The 20,300-nt window shown below is 37.9% G+C and overlaps 1 protein-coding gene and 1 long non-coding RNA gene across 13 annotated transcripts in view; both read right to left on the bottom strand.

The window, feature by feature from the left end:
* Positions 1–20,300, bottom strand: part of Rbms3 (RNA binding motif single stranded interacting protein 3) — a 1,369,918-nt gene that overhangs the window by 1,253,932 nt on the left and 95,686 nt on the right. The window lies entirely within an intron of this gene.
* LOC147826407 (uncharacterized) overlaps positions 11,043–20,300 on the bottom strand; it is a 55,247-nt gene continuing 45,989 nt past the window's right edge. The window contains exon 3 of the long non-coding RNA XR_015439170.1: positions 11,043–18,562. This is a non-coding gene — a long non-coding RNA (uncharacterized LOC147826407). The remainder of the gene's footprint in view (positions 18,563–20,300) is intronic.

Below are 20,300 nucleotides of genomic sequence, written 5' to 3' on the forward strand. Positions count from 1 at the left end.
AAATGAGAAATTAGAGACATTTATAGCTGAATGGAATATATAGATAATGATTTACTACTATAATTGCACCTGACATATGATGTGGTAGACACTCTGGTGGGACTGAATTCTTAATCTGTGTGATTCGGTATTACATCCAAGTAGATACTTCCTGAAATGAATCAGAGGACTCTCAGCTGGTATCCACTGGAAAATCTACTGCATAATTGCTTCTCTGGTATATAGGGGAAAACTACCACTCTGTGGGATTACTAAAGTGCTCTGTGTTGTGACAGTACTGTAGACTTATTTCCTTATATATCCCTAACAGATCACAGCCTTCTTTCTGTTAAGCATAGACACAACTGTACAGTTCTGTTCTTCAAAGCACTCTGTGTAGATTCAAAACCAATAAATGATCAGAATTGGCCCTAAAATTTAAAAAGGTAATATACCACCTCTAGTTTAGGTCTTTCTTCATTGGACAGTGAGAGATAAATGCCTTGTTTCCTGGATCTTTACTCTATTGTCTTCTAAACAATAAAGTTGAAAAATTCTAAAATGACATAGAACCTATATCAACTCAAAGGAACAGCATTAGAATGAGTAGATTCTAGATGAAAAAATCTATTGCTAACCATTGAGACTTAGAGGTATAAGGAGAAGAGAAACAGTAATCAGAGTAGATCAGAGGTAACTCAAGATCACAGATACTGTGGTGTGTAACCAAACCTTCTTTGGACTGAGGCACTCAATTCCCCACCTATTAGAAGAGCTGCAAGCAGACATTACACAGTAGCATCCTTCTCCAGAACTGCCCTTAGTCAAAGGGAGCCATACACACAAGGTTGCAGCATCTCCCCTGGTTAGGCCCCATCCAATGACAGGGTAAAGCAGGAACAAATATTGGGCCCTTTGTGATGATTGATAGGAATCCACTGACAGTCTTCCCTTGGGTTCAGCTAAACTTTCAGCTGCAACTGCATTGCAGTCCAACTCCCCTCTCTGCTCATCCTGCCACCCTCACTTTCTTACAGATGTTCTTCCAGAGACTCCTCTCCTCCTTGTAAATCTCTGCCTCAGAGTCTGTTTCTAAGGAAACCAATGGAAGACAGAACACAATTTGCATGGTACCGTTAAGTGCTCTTTCATACTTTATCTCGTGTAGGTCTCAAAATCAGCTAATCAAATCACTGTTGCAATGACAATTTGAAAGATGGTTGAGGCTCAGTAAAGTTAAGTGACATGCTAAGGTAAGTGTCAAAGCCAGGAGCTGAACCCAGGTAGTTGCTATAGTGTTTAGATCAAGGATTAACTGGCAGGCACTCAGAAAGAAATCCAAAATTTCACATATGTCTGCAACAACCAAGATTTAAAAGATTAGAAAAGCTACCAAGCCAAAGTCAAGAAAGGACAAGAGGTTTGAACGAAATGAAAATGAACAATGAACTGAAACTCAAAAGAGGACTATCTTTGAGATGGGAAATGTTAGTCACTGAATCTCAATTACATTTCTTATCTATGGATAATTTCAAGCATATGCTGTATACAAGAAACAATGAACAATAATCATTGTAGCCACCATTTACTGGAAAGCAACCTTAAATAAGGCTCTGAGCTACAAATTCAACATATACCAAAGTCACATAGCTAGTAAAGATTAGTCTAGAATTTAAATTCCTTCACTTGATTCCAGTCATGGTGTCACAGTCTTTTTGACTGTATTAAACTACTGGGATAAGGAGTATTGGAGTTGAGTTTTCTATTACATTTTCTATTAAAGAGAAAAATGAAGCAAAATAGCTCTAAAGTTTGTGATTTGAAATCTCAGAGATGTAAGACAGTCTAGTATCCCGAAGAACTTAGAATTGGGGAGGAATTATGAAGTGAAGATTAAATAACTGGTGGCACATGCCTGTAATCTCAGCACTGGGAGGGCGAGGCAGGAGGATTGCTGTTGGTTGGAGGCCAGTTTGGGCTGCATAGTGAGTTCAAGGCCAGGCTGAACTACAGAGTGAGATGCTGTATCAAAAAACCAAAAAGAGAAATTTTATCTCTACTGAATATATACAGACATTTTTTCTTGTCACTATTCTTTAATACATTATAACTTTACACAGCATTGGCATTGCCTTAGGTATCAGAAGTAATTTAGAGATGATTTAAAATATGTAAGAGGATTGCCAAAATTATGTGCAAGTACTATGCCATTTTGCACAAAGAACTTGAGCATTCATGGACTTTTTATATTGGAAAGAGTCAATCCCCCATGGATACTAAAGATGACTGTATTATTATAGAATGACTTAGGACTAGGTCAATGTGAATTCAGAGGTGGCCAGGAGATTGCAGTAAAATCTAAAAGTGAAGAGTAGTGAAACCTAGAAAAGGTAATTGGTGGGGATTCTGGAGCAGTGAAAGCCAAGAAAAAGGAATGAAGGGGAAGAGAAAATGGCAAGAGGAAGTATGTTACATAAAAGACGAATGTGCCATGGAAACCCAATGCTAGTGTAGCTGAGAGAGAAAATAGCCTAGACATTCCACCTATTAGATTAAACTGTAGTTCTCATTTTTTTTTTTCTTTCAAATGCCTCCTTCCAAAACAAGTCTGTCATTGTTCTATCCCAACTGACCGCACCTCGGGAATCCAAATCATGGCCTCCTGTCAAAAAAGCTTCTTTACAAATCACCTGCAGAACTGTTACCAATTCTTACAAGGTCCTTCTTATAGGCAGCACTCAACTCTTTTGAACCCCATCTGAACTGCTCACTGAATCTCCTCCCCAGTAGTTCTTTGAATTGTTCTAGGTTCCATACCACAGAGTTTCTGTTTGGGGGACCCTCTCCTCTGGGCTCTGCTTCCTCTTCCTAATACTTGAGCAAAAAGAATGGAGACAGCATCCTTTCAAAAGAACTTTACTATTTTCTTTTTCTTAATTTGGCATTTGCCTTTCTTCTCAGATGTTCGTTACTTACTTTTTAAGTTTTAAATATTATCTCCTCTTATTCTACTCTATGACTGAAACACATCTAATCAATAATGAAACCCAGGACTATCACCCAGAGAAAAATTCTCAAAGTACTGCTGGATCCTGCTCCTGCTCTATGTTGATATTCACCTTCCATCAGCATTTTATTGCTCTTCAGAATTTTATCACTTCCCCTAGACTTTACAATCACCACCTTAAGGCACAGACATCTCAGCTATTACTCAAATTCTCATTCAACCTCTCTCAACTAAAGAATGACTCCCATGACATTTTCCATGAGACGTGGCACAAAGATGTCCAATGACTCACTTAGTTCTTGTCAGCACTGCAAAGGTCTAAGTTTCTTATTTCCTATTCTATCATCCTTTACACCAAGTTTTTCCACCTTTAGATAAAGGTAATGTTAAATATATGCATGTCCTTACTCATGCCAATATATTTTTCAAGTAACGAACAGCTTTATCTGGTTCATAAATGGTATTCAGTAAGATCTCTGTACTTGTACATTTATGGCAAGAAACTATTTTCAATAATGTTGGCAAATAAGCATAAGTGCCTTTGCAAGCACAAGATACTGTGCCCCATTTTTTTGGAGTCTGGACATGATGGAGCAGCCAGATTCTGAGGTTCAGTTTTGAATACGAAGTCATGAAGTATTGAGAAACACTTCTGGGCCCGGCTGCCTCTGATTTAATGCCAACAGAAAATCAGGCATCTACTGAAACTGAATGGCCTACCAGATGTCTGACTGTCTGATGTCACCCTGTAGCCTCAGCATGTAGCCTGGCTCATGCCTAGCTCAGCCCAGGGTCCTCAGAGGATCTGGTTTGGTTGAAGTATGTATCAGAATGAGAGTCAGGCTCGTCTCCCAGTAACTGCTGGCAGGATCACTGAGGATCAGGCCAGGGTCACTTTTCAGAACCTCAGTGTTCCAGAGGAAATTACCAAATTCCTATTGGATTAAATGGAATGGGAGACCAGAAAATCCAGAAGTTAGGGGTCAGGGAAAGTCTTGGATGAGAAAATAATTTTCAGAAGCCAAGATTCATACAGCATCTTCTTTCAGATTAATGGCCATGTTCTGGTTTGATCATTGACTGAAAATTTGGGAATAGCAGCCATAAAATGTACCTTTTATGAAATGAGAAAGGCAAGCATTCCTGAAAAATACTTTACTATTCTTTTTATAAATGTCATCGAACTTACCAGTGAAAACTACACAGAGATGAGATGGAAAAATAGACCACTGCATCTTCTTTACACCGCCACAACTGGTCCCCAGAAAGTCTCCAACCCTTCAGCAATCCCTTCCACAGGAGCACACTCAGAAGTGAGGAGGAGGGAAAGCACTGTAATGCATCATCAGGCCCTTGAAGCCTCTCTTCAGTGAGACATGGATCTAGAATCAAAGTGGACTCTGGGAGCCAAATCAAACAGGTCCAGCACCTTCTGCATTTTAAATTAACCAAGACTTACATTGTTAATATCAACAAAGCACACGGGACACTAGGGCATTGTTAAATTTAAATAAAAATCAATGTGTTTTGCAGAACTTTTCCCATAAGGCCATGAATCTGGAACAATAATCACTCATGGGGAAGACAATTAATGGGAGCTGAGAAGTTTTTGGCTTTAATCTCAATCACTGGAGGGGGGGGGAAGGGAGGGAGGGGAGGGAGGAAGAGAGAGAACAGAGGATTTTTCTCATGTTTAAAATTTAGCAAAGGCTGAAGGAGCTAAACTTCCTCATCCTTTATAAAACCATGCTCCAGGGTAGGACATGATAGATAACACTATATCGATACTAGGAAGTAAACAAGACTAACATAACCAAGGACTGCTTCCATTGAAATTGGCTTTAAGACATGAAAACAGCTAAGGAAGACAGAAGACCCTCTATGTAGAACCACTTGCTTTCTTGCTCCTTCCACTAAAACACAAACCAGGCTTTACAGTAATAAAGACATGTGTGCAACTCATCACCTGGCAAGTTAGGAAGCATTGCCAAACCTCAACTCAGCTTTGCACCATCTGAGGAAGCTGGCGTTCAGCTGGTAGGCAACTATAATGGCAACTTACACATCAAAATACTCAGAAACAAAAAAAGAGAAAACCAAACTCGGAACCAGTTGGAAAATGTTAGCGGACCCAGATACTCCAGATGTGCCACACTCTTTTGTCTCTCTTTCAGTTTTCTGCATTTCCTCATCATTCCATATCTAACACGCTGACATCAACCATATCAAGTGGCCTCCAAGACATGCTTCAGGTTTAAGCTGAGGGTCTTTAACTGGTCTCCATGTTTGCCATTTACTGGATACTAAACATTATGCTCATCATCTGGCTTTTTTTATGGTTTATAAATAAATGGATCATGAAGACAGTTAACTTCTCTCTCTATTCCCAAAACAGCCCAGTGGAGGTATGGTTTTCCAAGTATCATTTTGGGCAGTGACCCCCTCCCTCCAAGAATGTAACACACAATACCACAGGAGTACAAGAAACACAGGCTTTGGCAACAGAATGACTTAGGTTTGAGGCATAGATTAGCCACTAGTTTTGTAACCATGTACCTTGAGGTTCTGATTTTTCTTTCATCTGAAGCACTGAGGTAGACTGAGGGACTCTGAAGGGTTTGGGGAAGATTAAAGATAATAAACATAAAGTGCCAGTCATAGGGCCTGGCACCTGAGAATTTGATAAAATGTGCTATTTTTATCACACCAGAAAGGGCAAGTGGATAGGATACCTGTAAATAATAATCATGTTTGTATCTGTATTCCTAAATATCCCTAAATACATTACTTTAATTCCCCAAATTTCTCTTTCAACCTTCATTTTATGCAACAACAATCAACATCTTTCTCCCTCGGTCCATTTGAACAAATGCTTCTCTACTGGAAAACCAGGCATAATCCAGGGGCCAATTAGTGCTTAATTAATGTTAGTTACTTTCTCTTGTTGCTGAGACAAAACACCCAACACCCAGAGTTAAAGGGGAAAGGGTTTATTTAGCTCCAGTTTGTAGACATTTCAGTCCATAATCAGCTGGCTCCAAGGCAGAGTGGCACATGGCAGAGAAGCAACAGTTCATGGTGGCAGAAGACAACAAAAGCAACAAGAGACCTTACCAAAGTCTTTCTGCCTCTTTTATCTTATTCAGACTACTTCAGGAAGGTAGCACGCACACCCTTGCTCCTTAGTGCCCTTAGGCCTAGCATTGCACCTTGAATCACTCTAGATTCAGCCACCTTTGAAATAGTTGCGCCTCATTCACATGAGGCTTTGGGGAACATCTAAACACAAGCCATGACAGCACCCATATTTCTTGCTTTCATAATAAGACAACTCCAAGACCTGAATGGCCATACTATGGACCATCTGTAACTACTCTTTCACATATGAAAGATATCTCAACATAATACCTGATGTTGGTGTTCCCTCACTACATGATGTGCTGTAACATTAAATCACCTCAGACTGGGTAATTTATAATGAATAGAAACTTATTACTCAGAGTTCTGGAGACTGGAACATGTAAGATCAAGGTCTTCATGGCAGAAAGTGAAGAGCAAAGAAGCACCTGTGCATAGGAGGGGCATGGGAGGGAGAGAGAACAGGTGCACATGCGAGGAGGTTGAAGTCTCTTTTATAACAAATCTACTCTTGAAACAGTGGACCAACTCCCATTATAATGACATTAACTTGAACCTCACTCACTATGCCCTCCTAATCCCATCACGTTTTAAAGGTCCCACCTCTCAACGCTACTGCATTGGGAATTACAATTCAACACAATGAACTTTTGGAGATACATTCAAACCATAAAAGATACCCAATTGGCATTAGTCTTCAAAGTCCTTACACTGGAACGTTGTTGGATCAAGATCAACCCCTGAGAAATGGCAACCACAGGACACTGAAATTCAGCAATAGGCCCCTTTATGAAAGGTGGCTGGTGCTTGACAAGTTCTGCATAAGAGGCAAACTTTATAACATCATATTCTTGGGACTGTTGCAATTGTTCTTGAGGTCAATGCTACAAAATTTCATTACAAGACCAGGACACAATAAGAAGCTTATTATATACCTTGCATAGACAACCTCAATGTCAATTTTTATTGAATTTTGAAATATCTTAAGATGTTTAGAGTCTTAGGGTATATAAAAAAGATTGTAGTGACAGCAGCTACTACCTATTGTGCCTGATTTGTGGACCATCCATGTGATAAGTATTTTCTATATGTTATTTACAACTACCCCACAGTGCAGATGTTATCTCATTTATACACATGAGAAAATAGGCCCAGGGAAGAAAAATAACTTGCCTAGAATCACACAGTCAAGAAGATGCAAAAATCAGACTACAAACCAACTTTAAAAAACCCATGCACAGTGCTTAATGCCTCCTACTTATATTTAATTCTCATGTTGAGGAAGAGATCAATACAAATTTGTGAGAAATCTGTAACTCAGAGAGGTCTACACTTACACATAGTAGTAAAGGCAGTATAAAACCACTGTCTCTCTCCATCTAAAATACATATAATGGTGGGGACAGTAAAATTAGATGATTAAACATTTATTTTATACAACAATAATCCAATAATCGAGGCAGTTTTGGTTGAGGGTGCATAGCAAATATAAAAACTACAGTGAATAGGATTCAGAAAATGTGGACCAAGCAACCTGCAAACTGTCCAAACTTTCCTCAGAAACAGTAAGGGAAATAGTCTACGGTCTTCTCCAAATCAACTTCACCCTGAGTCTTTGCTTTCCTTTTTAAACATGACTACAAATTCTCACCTCAATATTCTAGTTGCAAAAAGACATTTGTCATCTCTGGCTGGGGCTGAAGAACTTCAACTCATCTTCCCTTCCCTGGCCTTCAGGGACTTAACCCAAGACCTTGCAATTTATTTTAATCATGCAAACTCCATTATTCTCTTCACTATGACATGATCACTTCTAGTTTTCGACAAAAGGCAGCATGCCCCATCTGACAGGAACAGTCAATATCTGGCAAGAGTTTAATATGCAACTCAAGTGGTCAAGAAGAAATTGAAGCTGAGAACAGCAAATGCTTCCTGCTGCAGATATCCTACAGAAAGCTCTCTTAGTCTTAAATTCAATGTCTTTATTTTAAGCAAGCAACATAACCGCCACCATGTGAGAATATTAAAAGAGTAAATAATGACACCTTTACAAATTTCAGCAAGGTCTCCCTCCAAGGGGTTTGAACAAAACTGCCATGGAGCCATCCCACACACAGTGAAAGGAAATCAAATCACTGCTCTCCCCAGCAACATAAATCAGTGGGTAGTCCTTTAAGGGTGGTTAGGGTGGGGAGGAGGTAGGGTTTGCTTGTTAAGAAGCTAACATTGTACACAATTTCTATTTTGAAAAGAAAAAGAAAGACAAAGCCCTTTTCTGAATCAAAGATTTACAGACTGAGGAAAGATTCTGAAGCAGTTTTACTAGTTAACATAGCTGTGAAAGTCCCTGCTGCATTGCTGGGCCCAGAGAAGTATTTCCACACTCCACACCCCTTTGTGACACTCAGTCTCCCTGGCCAGGGGCCACATGACCAGACACACCAACCTCTATCCACAGTGGTAAGTACACATAATACATCTCAGAGCTTTGCCATTATCTAAATATTCCTGTCATTCTGACCCACTCTTAAGAGTAACTTTTTTAACTAAATAGGGCCCTGAGACCCAGCATTCTACAAAGAAAAATTTAGTATCTAGTATCTGCAGAGAGCATTGAGTTCATTTGCCTCTGTTCTTCACCAAAGAAAACAGGGAAGCACAAGTGGGAAAGGCCTTACCCATGGAGTCATGGAAAGACAATGTTAGGAAATAAGCAGAAAGCTAAAGAGAGCCATAATGACTGTATAAAAAAACCTAAACTTTTCCTTCTTAATAAAAACACCCTATCTCACTTAGGGACATCTATAAATGACAATTATAAATATTAAGGTAAACTGTTGCTTAGTAATTGATATTTTCAAACTTTGCACACCAATGTCAACCTTCACCAATATTTTATTTTATTTTATTTTATTTTATTTTGGTACCAGGGATCGAACTCGGGACCTTGTGCTTGTGAGGCAGGTGCTGGAACCACTGAGCTAAATCCCCGGCCTTCACCAATGTTTTATATAACAATTCTTATAGCCTCATTAAATGTTCTATGCTCTTTCATACATCAATCCTCAGAGCTTTTTGAGACATGGAAGATACCTGTTCTTCAATTTCTTTCCAAAGAACTACACAGTTGAGCATTTGCCAGGCTCCTGGAGCATCTAATAAATGGCCTCACAAACCAATTGTGGCCCCAAAGGCAACCCAGCATGTTCCACAGGGGCCAGAATGAACAGACAGAGAGATGGTTGGCAACATCCTTCTCAGTCCTTTCTTCATTTTCTTCATAAGAATAAATGGTACCACTGTTGCCCATTTGTTCAAGCAAAGGAACAGCAGTCAGCATTGATTTTGAACTTTGCCTTTTGCTTATCCCTCTCCCCCTGGACCCTTCAAATTCTTTAAAAATCTGGTCAAGTCAGTCTCCAGTATACATCACAAGCATAAGCATGTCTCTTTATTTCTGTTGTCAGCATGTTAATTAAAACTACTCCCATCTTTCACCTAAACTGATGCAATAGTCTCATAACAGAACTCCTGTTTTCCATCTTGTCCCTTCTGATTCATTGTACATTTAGCAAAGACAATCATCATATACAGTATATACATATTTGATTATTTCATTCTGCTTATAACTTCTCAGTGGATTCTATTGCTCTTATAATAAAATTCCATATTCTTACCATTAACTGAAGATCTTATGTGGCTTCCTCTTCCTTAATCTTCAAAATCAGCTCAGATCATCCAGCACCCACCCTCCCATCCCCATCTGTACTCTGGGCTAGTCATATTCCAGCTTCTCTGCCCTTCATCCATTAACCTGAGTCTCCTGAACCCTCGTATTCTGTGACCTTCACACTCACTTTTGCCTCTATATGTGAACACTTGTTCCCTAGTCGTTGATCAGGCTGTTTTCAATACATCTTGCAGGTTTCACCCAGTCTTTCTCTAATTACCCCTTCTGCCACCTTAATTGTACTCAACCACATAACGCTAAGCATTTCATTCCTTAGATGCATTTACTTCCCCTTCATGCCCATTTTCTATCATGGAATTCTCTATTGTGGAATACAATCTCCTGAGGAAGGGGGTCTTGTCAGTCACATTCACTTTTGAATTTTCTGGAACTAGAGTAGTGCCTAGAATGAAGTAAGTGCTTAATAAATGTTTGTTTGATGAGTTGATATTCATATTCATCATGCACCGGGGATCTTGTGATTTTTTTCATGTATTGTCTCCTATTTTGTGGTTGTCACCTGCTACTACAAAGCTTTGGCTCACTATACCCTAGCAACAACTACCCCTCTGCTTTCTAATAAGATGCTTCCAATAACTATGATTCAGAAAATTAACCTGAAAACTTAATACTGAATGCAACATAAGAATAAATATGATCTGAATAAAGATCTAAGACATGAGCTTGTATTTAGCACTATAATTTTTTATCTATTTTAGCTGCCTAGAGACTATTTTTGCTTATGTTGTAGTTACAGGCACAAACCTACAGTGTATGCTAAAAAGAAAATGACCTCCAGAAAAGAAGTCATCGTAATGGTCGTAGTAATCATTTTAGTAAGAATTATTCATCACAATAATATCAGCTCATATTTACAGAGCCCTTACTAATTGCCAGGTACTTTCGTAATTACTTTTTATATATTTAACTCACTCAGCTTTCACAATAATCTCAAAGTACTAGTAATACCATTCTCATACTGATGAGGAAACAGGCATAGAGGGATTAAATACAGTTAATTAACAAACTGAGAAAGTTAATGGCAGAGAATGGATATGTTCTTCCAAAAATATTATTTTAGGGCCAGGGATTTAGCTCAGTGGTTCCGGTGCCTGCCTCGCAAGCGCAAGGTCCCAAGTTCGATCCCTGGTACCAAAAAAAAAAAAAAAAAAAAAAAATATATATATATATATATATATATATATATATATACTTATATTACTTTATAATATACACTCACAACCATTATCCTGTATTGCCTCCCAGTGAATCATTACTGGGTCATGATTCTACATATTAAATATGAATGGTTTAGATATACATATAAATATATGTGTATACGTATAGATAATATATATCCTGTATTTGTATATATGCATATTAGCTTGAATCTGCTGAACTATTTCATACTTCATAGCCTTTACATTTGTCTTTTCTTCTACATTGAAGTGATATATGAGACTGTATATACATGATTCTCAAAGTAATCTATAACAAACAATAAATAAGTCCATTAGTCACATTTCTTAGACTTCTGGAAATTTTAAAATGAAAGAACAAAAGGATATAAAAATAAATAAATCAATAGCAGAAGCAAGAAAAACTTGAAATAGAACTTTTACACAGGTAAACTTAAATCATGAACCACTAACTTAAAAGAAATATTTGTCTTTTGCTCTTCAGAATGGAAAAGATATCCTCACAACATATTGTTCCTAAAAATAATTTGAATGAATAATTTGCATACAGCAAAACCAATTTAAAATTAGAACAGTTGATCCAATTATGTCACATATGCTCATGATATTCACAGGCATCCACAGAAGCACTCGTGGATCAACAACCCAGGAGAATGCTTTCACAAGGGGTCTTGGCATGAGAAGGGATTTGGCAGCTCTTCACTGGATCCTTGATGACACACTAGAGATATGCAGACACAACAGAGGGAGTCTGTCTTTGTATGAGTTTCCAGAAGGCAGAACCTGAGTCAGAGGAAAATAGGACTGAGAAAACAGGTAGTATAGTAAAGTAAAACCAACACAGAGCTACTGAGTGCTGCCAACTCACTCCATATCAGATACAACTCAGATGATCTGCCTAGGTGAGGAAAGGACAAAGTATGCATCTTAGGCTTCAAAGACTTACTCCAGAGGGCAGAAATTACTGACATTTCCAAGCTGAACATGCCTTGGTAAGATTGTGGTCCTGCAGTGTTGCATGCCTCTGTGTCAACAACAGTATCTCTGAACAGAAGGCAAGAGACCCCTCACAGACAGGGGGCAGGGGGTGTCCAGGCTGCACCTGGTGGAGTCCAGAAGCACCCATGCTGGGCAGGTTACAGCAGCAGCAGCTGGAAGAAGTGCTAAAGCAGACAGGATCCAAAGTGGCTGGTACACAAGGGGTTCTGGGGCAAAGCTGACAGACTGTGTTTGTAGCTCGCTGAAGCATGGGTCCCAAACAGGACTGGTGAGTATGCCTGTGGCAGCCTGGAAAGGAGCAGGTGCTAGGCAGCTTTGAGGCTTGCCTTCAACTGGTAGGCAACAGGGAGGGATTGCTATCCAAAATCTTTATTACCTACTTGGATGGAGACATAGAAAATGAGCTCATCAACCATTCAGGTGTCACAGACCAGAAAAGATAACTGCCAGATTGAATGAACCAATCAAAATTCTAAAGATTTTGATAGGCTGGAATGATGGGTGGCAACTAGTGAGATGAAATTTAATAAGATAAAAGTATTGTTTGGGTGGCTTCCCTGGCTAGAAGATGAATCACCATTAGGAATGAACATCTGTGGGAAAAAACCATGAAAAAAGAATGTTTTGTGTCTTATTCTTGTACCTGAGAAGCTATACATACCGGACAGACCAATAGTGTACAGCACCATTAGTCAAATGTCGAAGAAGCTTGTGTCTTCCTTCTACTAAATGTCAATTACTTTGACTTCTTTACTTCACCTGAGAAAATCGCTTGTTAGATTTGTTTCCCCATATTTCATTTTGGAAATATCGAATGTAGTAAAGTTAAAAGACTAGTCCAGTGAACTCTCTAACATCTGTACCTATAATTCAACTACTAACATTTCACTATGATTTACATGTGGGATTTTATGTGTCTGTCTCAAGCATCTAAAATTAACTCAGTAAACTTTACCTTATATAACCACAAGATCATTATCATTATTTTAATTATCAATTCACAATATTTCTCTAATAATATCCAATATCCAGGTAATATTCAAATTCCCTACCTGGCCTATAATATCTTTTATAGCTCTCTTCTTTTTTATTCTGAACTCAGTGAAGATATTACATTTGGTTATTACATTCCTGATGTAACAGAACAGCCCTCCATGCTATTTGGTTTTAGATTTGTGTGTGTGTGTGTGTGTGTGTGTGTGTGTGTGTGTGTGATTTAACTGATTCCTCTGATTCCTGTATTCTCAGTACTTTTATTATTTGGAAATTATATCTATACCTTGATTAAATTCACCTTCCAAATCTTTGACAAGAGCATTTCATAAATTACTATTTCTTAAAACTTTGCATCATGTTCGGAGGCATATCACATCTACTGTCTCACTTTTAGTGAGGATGAATTTGACGACATAGATAAGGTAGTGACTACTCCATTGCTCCCATATAAAGATTATGTTTTCCCTTTGACAATAAGCAAGTGATTTGTGGTATTATGCTTTCACATAGTGGAAGCATATTACTGCTTAGCTGTTGGTGACCAGGCTACATGACTTGGGTCCTGTAGGGTCCAAGGCCAATGTAACTTGCTTTAGGAACAGAGAAGTTAATGGAAAACCATAGGCTTCCTGGCTATGTGTAGAAAACACACAAACATAGGACTCACGGGACAAGATGACATCTCCAGAAGACAATACAAAGAATGAGCGCATCCAGGCATAGAGAAGGACCTGTTCTCCATTCACTAGTTACACATTTACTGACCTTGCTGTTCCATGAAAAGTACACTATCCTACCCTTGTGCTTCTTGCTTAATGATAAAAGTGGTTCAACCACGGAGATTGCTGAGCCTGTCCACCAGAAGCATGTTCCTCCCTCTTGAATATTGTCCATCTTTCTTTATTCCCTATCACTTCACGCTTCAGGTATCCAAGGGTCTGGTCAGCCCTCAGCACTCAGCAGTACTTTATGGAAAGGTTTTAACGTCTAATGACATCTAATCCTTTCCTGCACCAATTATTCCATAGGACTATAAAAGTGGAGATTTTCTATTATTACTTCTTTATTCATTAGCTGTTGTTCTTCATTAAAGAAAAGTGCTCTCTTATCAGCTGAAGGTTCCTCTGAAAATGTATAATAGATACTTATTTCTTCTCATATTTGAGAATTCCAACCAAAAATTGGTTTTTAACAAGAGTCAGCAGGCTTTTTCTTAAATGAATACAATAACATATACTTCCACCTTTGTAGACCATGTGGCTTCTGTCACTATTACTCAAACAAAGATAATACATAACCTTGTGGATGTTGTTGTGTTCCAATAAAACTTTATTTACAAAAAAGGTGGCAGACTAAATTTGGCCCTGATTCCTTTTACTTTTGGTAGTAATTGATTTTTAAAGCACTTTCACATCTGTCATCTAGTCTATTCTTCACCAAAGCCATGAAATACAAGACGGGGCATACATATTATTAACGTTATTAAACAAATGAGATAAGGCTCAGGATGATTATATAAAGTAGAACCTAGAATCTAGATGTCTCAACTCCTGGCCTAATGCTTGTATTCCTATTGTCCCTCTTTGTGTAAAAGGATACAGATCTCAAACTTACTGTCATGAACAACAAATACAATGCTCCCAAAACTTTTGAAAAATTAAAGGTTAGACACTCTAATCATCAAGTTACCTTTTCCCAGAGAGCTAGCTATTAATTTATCAGAATGAAAAATAAACTATCATGAAGTAAATATTCTCTTAAATCTATAGTTAGTTATATTTTGATTTCCATAAAAAGAAAAATATATAAGATATTCTGAGATGTATAACCCAGGTTAAAATTACTGTCTGGCCTCAGTTTGTTAATAAAATATAAGAATAAATAGATCTGAAAATCCTTCCACATTGTTATTGCCTTTGCAACTATACCAATCAAAATGTCAGAAGCTACAGTTTTTTTTCTAACTTATTAAAAGGTGGTGAAATAAACATAAGTATATAAAATTGCAAAGTATTTCTCTATAGTCAGATTAATATTGTTGTTACTGTTGCTGTGGTTAAAGACAGAAATGTTCTTCAAGTGGTGGAAAAAATGCAAATTTTGCTAACCAAGTAAGTTTGCAGCCATCCTGAAAAAAGAAAAATATATTTAAATACAAAGTAGAAGGTATCAAATCTGTCCTGTTTGCTATTGAGTCTCATAAAGCTCCAGTTGAACTAAAAACAGAACACTGATGGAATCACATTCCACTTTGTTCTGCCTAATTTGTCTTGAGCTCCATGGGAAAGAAACAGAATATGTAAGATTAGAAAAGTCTTAGCCATCATCCTATAGTTCTACTTCTATAAAATGATGAACAAGTTCAGAGATATAGTTAGCTAATTGTGCACTGTGAAAGACAAATAGTTTAAAGAGGGGGGAGGAAGTTAAATTTTATGAAGCAACTACCATAATCTGATACTTTATTACCCCTCACTGAAATATTTGTAAGGCCCTTAGACAAGAATACAAATAAAAGCCTAAATATCATATTTTTAGTATTTTTAACTTATACATAAATCTACAAACAGTTAATATGTTATACTCTACCTTTAATAAACATTTCATAACTATACTTTTTAATGCATATAGTTACGGGTTTTATGTAACTGAAAGTCAGCAAAATATCAAAGATGACTTAATTTAATTGTTATTGCACACATCTGGGTGTTCAGTTAATGGATCTGTGACTTGGGAATGAGTAACTGTTAATATTTCAAAATGTTCTTCAGTCAACGTGTGCAGCTCTTGCCAACAGCACCCTAAATTCGTGAGGAACTTCAGAACCATGGAGAGAAGCAAGAAACGGGCCCTTGGTCCTACTGAACACTAACATGTCTTTTATGGCATAAACGACTACTCTCATGCCGAGAACAAGGCTTTAGGATGTAGTCTTTTGTCTTACCTGAGTGCTTTTGATGCTCAAATCCTCCCCACATTTGAAAGCAGTCCTTTTTTCAGACAGCATAACCCACAAATCTTCATGACATTCAAATGTAGTCATCTTTTGTTTGAGAATATCAGGCAAAATGTGGGCCCAAAAAGTATTAGTAGTCATGAGTGTGGATGTTTAGCTGCCAGTGCTGAGTGCTGCATCTTGAGTAAGAGAGGCATCAAGTATCGTTTATGAGATATGCAGGCACGCACACACCTGTGTGTGTGTGTGTGTGTGCGTGTGTGTGCATAGACAGAGAATGTGTATGTGTCTTGGTGAATGTAAAGTCTCCCACAGTATGAGTCCCATGGCAGAAGGCCTATTAATTCAATTCTACAGGTGGTGTTGCTCAGCATTCATTTGCTTACTCTGTGTAGCTGTGACCCACCATATCTAGGTGCCTATTACTCAGCCCAATGTGCTCCAGAAGTGAGGGATTTAATGCCACTCACTTTTCCAGATCAACCTAAATTCAAGGTTTAAACATAGCTATTTAATACTGACAACCACCACTATTCATGGTCACTTCAAAGACAATTCCAATTTTCCTATTCTACACTTTTATGTAGGCAGGGCAAGGGAAACAAGAGCACCGCAAGAGCTACAAGAGACAAACTGAGTGTATGTTTCTACAATGGTTGCTTGTGCAATTTTAGACTTTTTCTTTACATTTTTTTCTATAGTTATATTAATTGACATATAAAAACTATACACATTTATGGGCTACCATGTGATGCTTCCACACATTGTATACTGCATAAGTCAAGATAAGGAGAGTCTTCTCTAATTTAGTCTTTTCTATAAGAAAAATCACACTATTGCCTTCTAATAGCTCGGCAATTTAGAACTTTCTTTGAACTATTACCTAGAAAGTCTGTACCAGCCACAGTACTGTTTTGAGATTAAAAAGTAAACTCATTAAACATCTAATTATTCCACATCCGTGATCTTCCTGTCACCATTTTGTGGGCCATTATGAGGAAAATATTTATTACTTCTCTCAAATTCTTTCCCTTTTCCCTTTTCCAATAAAAGTCTTTGGCAGCATAAAAGGATGATATTAGGTGCAAAGTCCTGATTTCCTTGAAATTGAGAGCAGATGCATTAAATAGTCCACATTCTAATGTCAAAGAACTAGCCACCACTCCACAGAAATTGTTGAAAGGTCAGTACCATCAGCATTAATCATGCCAAGATACGTAAGTTAGAGTTGAACATGCCAGTAAACCACAAAGATGAAAACACTGCAAAGAGCAGAAGTTACTCTTTCACAGTCTTGCCAAGAAAAGCTATTGGATGTCTCCAGCTAATGATCAACTACAAGATGTTGGGAAGGGCAGTAAGCTGAAAAAGAGGGAGGATGACTAAAATGAATTAATATCAATTATATATGCTGAACTTTTTAACTTGATAACAGACTTAAAAACCTGAAGTGAGATTTAATAAGGAATAAAATGAGGTTTGCTAGACTAAAGCGGTAGCCATTAATGAACAAAACAAAACCACTTCATATCCAATACTAGTAGTATGCAGAAAATGCTGCGCCAAAACTACCTGTTTGGCATACTATTTCAGCTGAAGAAAAGGTGTCTCTGAACTTCTCTTCTGAAGACCCTCATGTGGTAGAAATCCTGCCCTTTATCCATAGGGAAGGGGTGTTATACAAAGGCTAAGCATATCTTAATAAGCAAGGCTTGCTAGGTTCTTCCCAGTTTATTATCATCAGGTCCAATCCTATTTCTTCACAGCTGTCCTTTCTTCACCAAACTAAATGAAAAAAAAATATGTAGCTTTCCCTGTCTCTTGAGTCTCCATCTCTGAAGTTTCCTTATCACACAAAACCGTGGTTTAAAAATGTGTTATGCTTTGCTCTCATTAATCTGCCTATTATAGGGGTATTTTTCAGGTGCCTTGCAATGTCTAAGGAAAAAAATGCTACATTTTTCCCTTGTAATACCACAGTATCCAAACAAGAAACCAGGAAATTCTCAAACATATTCATCAAAATGTAATTATGTTTTTTTTAAAGAGTCATGAAATGACATCACTGTACTACAAAGAAAACTGAAGTATGCCGAGGAAGGGTCTGTGAAAGCCAGGCTTGGGAAGTTCTGCCCTATTTCCCACTTCCCAGCTGTTTGGAATTGTAGCAGAGAGTGATGCTTTGAGTCCTGATTAGCAAAGACATTGAAATTTGGCAGCAAGTCTGGCTTAAATGCTTGCAAATTGTCTACATTTACAGCTGGTATCTCATTCTCAAAAACTGTGGAGAAGAGAAAATTGTAGTGTGCATTTTTCTCTGTACCATCTTCTTCTTGCCTCTCATCTTCATGGTCACCCATTAATAGTGATAGCCTTTAGAAAGGAGATCAGAAATTGCTTCAGAAAGGGTCTGTTCTTCCAAATGACATTGGTAAGATGGGTTTTTCTTTTAAATAAATCTGCTTCTCTTCTGATCTCCTCACTTTGCAGCTTAAGTCTTTCAACTTCCTTGGGATGAAAGAAGTACTGTAGAATATTGATTTTTTTTCTCCTTCCCCCTGTAAATTCATGACAAATGGTGAACAAAAGCTTATCTGGAAAGTTTAGACATCCAATTAAAATTTTGCTCTCAAGTGAAAATTTCTCTTTAAAAAATAAAAAAGCACTCCAACTTCTGTGCAGTTCTCATACATCTTTATCTCACTTCTGATGTTTCCCAGAATTGATCTTGAAAGTAACTTAGGGTAGTGTGTGTGTGTGTGTGTGTACATGTGTGTATGAGTAAAAACAAGAAGCATCATTTAATATGTTTTCTCCCTTTATGCCAAAGAAAAAGCAAGACATGATATCTAACTGAAAGGGTGAGGTAGTTTTGAGCATTAGGCCATAAATACGAACTCGGCCCTGGACAGATCTGGTCACAGTGAGACAGACATGGAGGGCTCACAAAGAAAGGACGCAATATTCCAGGCAAAGCATGAATGCAAGTGAAAAGGTAGGAACTCAGAAGGCTAAAAGGACATACGTTACTTTTTCATTACTGGGACAAAATATCTGGCATACACAATTTGAAGAAAAGCTTGTTTTAGCTCAGAGTTTCAGAGGTTTTGGTCCATAGTTGTCTGGCTCCAAGACAGAAACTTCATAGAAGGGAATGGTGGAGGAAAGCTGCTCACCTCAGGACAACCAAGAAGCAGAGTAGAAGACAAAGAGCTAGACAGGGGGGAAAGGGCCAGGGACAAGATATATTCTTCAAAGGCACATCCCAGGGACCTACTTCCTCCAACTGGGCCCCACCTCCTAATAGCCTATTCAACTACAAACTCATCACGGGGCTAATGGTCATCTCCACTGATTGGTCCCTCACGATCCAGTTACCTCTTACCTCCCTAGGCCCCACTTTTGAATATTGCTACATTGAATATCCAGCCCTCCATCATATTTAAATCATAAACGGAGGCCTGGCCAGGTAACAAGCAAATCACCTCAGAAGAGTGACACACCTTTTAGGAAACTGACACATGGTTTGTACGATGATAAGTCAGAAACAAGTCTGCAGAAAGAATTGGATCTAGGATCACAAGTCCATTTCATAAAAGTCTCAATATTTACCTTGGTTCTTTGCTCAATCAATTACTTGGTTTTTGCTTCTGATTTTTTTTTTTTATAAGTATTTCCTGCCACAACTGTGATGGATAAATTTTATTCCCTCTTTATCCTCCTTCTCTTAATAACCATGTGAAACTATTACTGGAAAGGTAAAAGTACATTTAGTAATAAAAATACCACCAATTATGTGTGAAATGTTGGGAAGATTATTATGATTCTGCTCCCAAAATAGAAAGATAAATATCTAGATGCAAGCACATATAAAAGCATACGTAGACATGCATGTGCTCATATGTTCATGCATATATGCCTGTCACACAGATACATGTGTGTGCATGGATATACATGAGTATACATACATGTGTGCACACACATGTACAACACAAAAATTAAAAGCTACAGAAATAATTTCTTCCCTTTGAAAACAAAGCTGGCCTGAAAGAATCAGCCAGTCTTTTCATGTCACAGGATTTCACTATGTAACCCTAAATTTCCAGCACTTTGCTAATGCATTATTGTTACAGCAATAACACTATTCCATTGACAATCTAGCATCAAATTAATCATTTTTCTGCAGAACCACAGAACCACCTTGGAGTGATGGATTTAGATTAAAAAAAAAATCTACCATCCTAAATTTCTAACTTCTTAATCTGGGTTTAGCTCAAGGAGATCCAAAGCATTACT

The sequence above is a fragment of the Heterocephalus glaber genome, unplaced genomic scaffold, assembly GCF_053883595.1.
Source record: "Heterocephalus glaber isolate CG9 unplaced genomic scaffold, H.glaber_assembly_v1.0 deba00001472, whole genome shotgun sequence".
Taxonomy (NCBI): Eukaryota; Metazoa; Chordata; class Mammalia; order Rodentia; family Bathyergidae; genus Heterocephalus; species Heterocephalus glaber.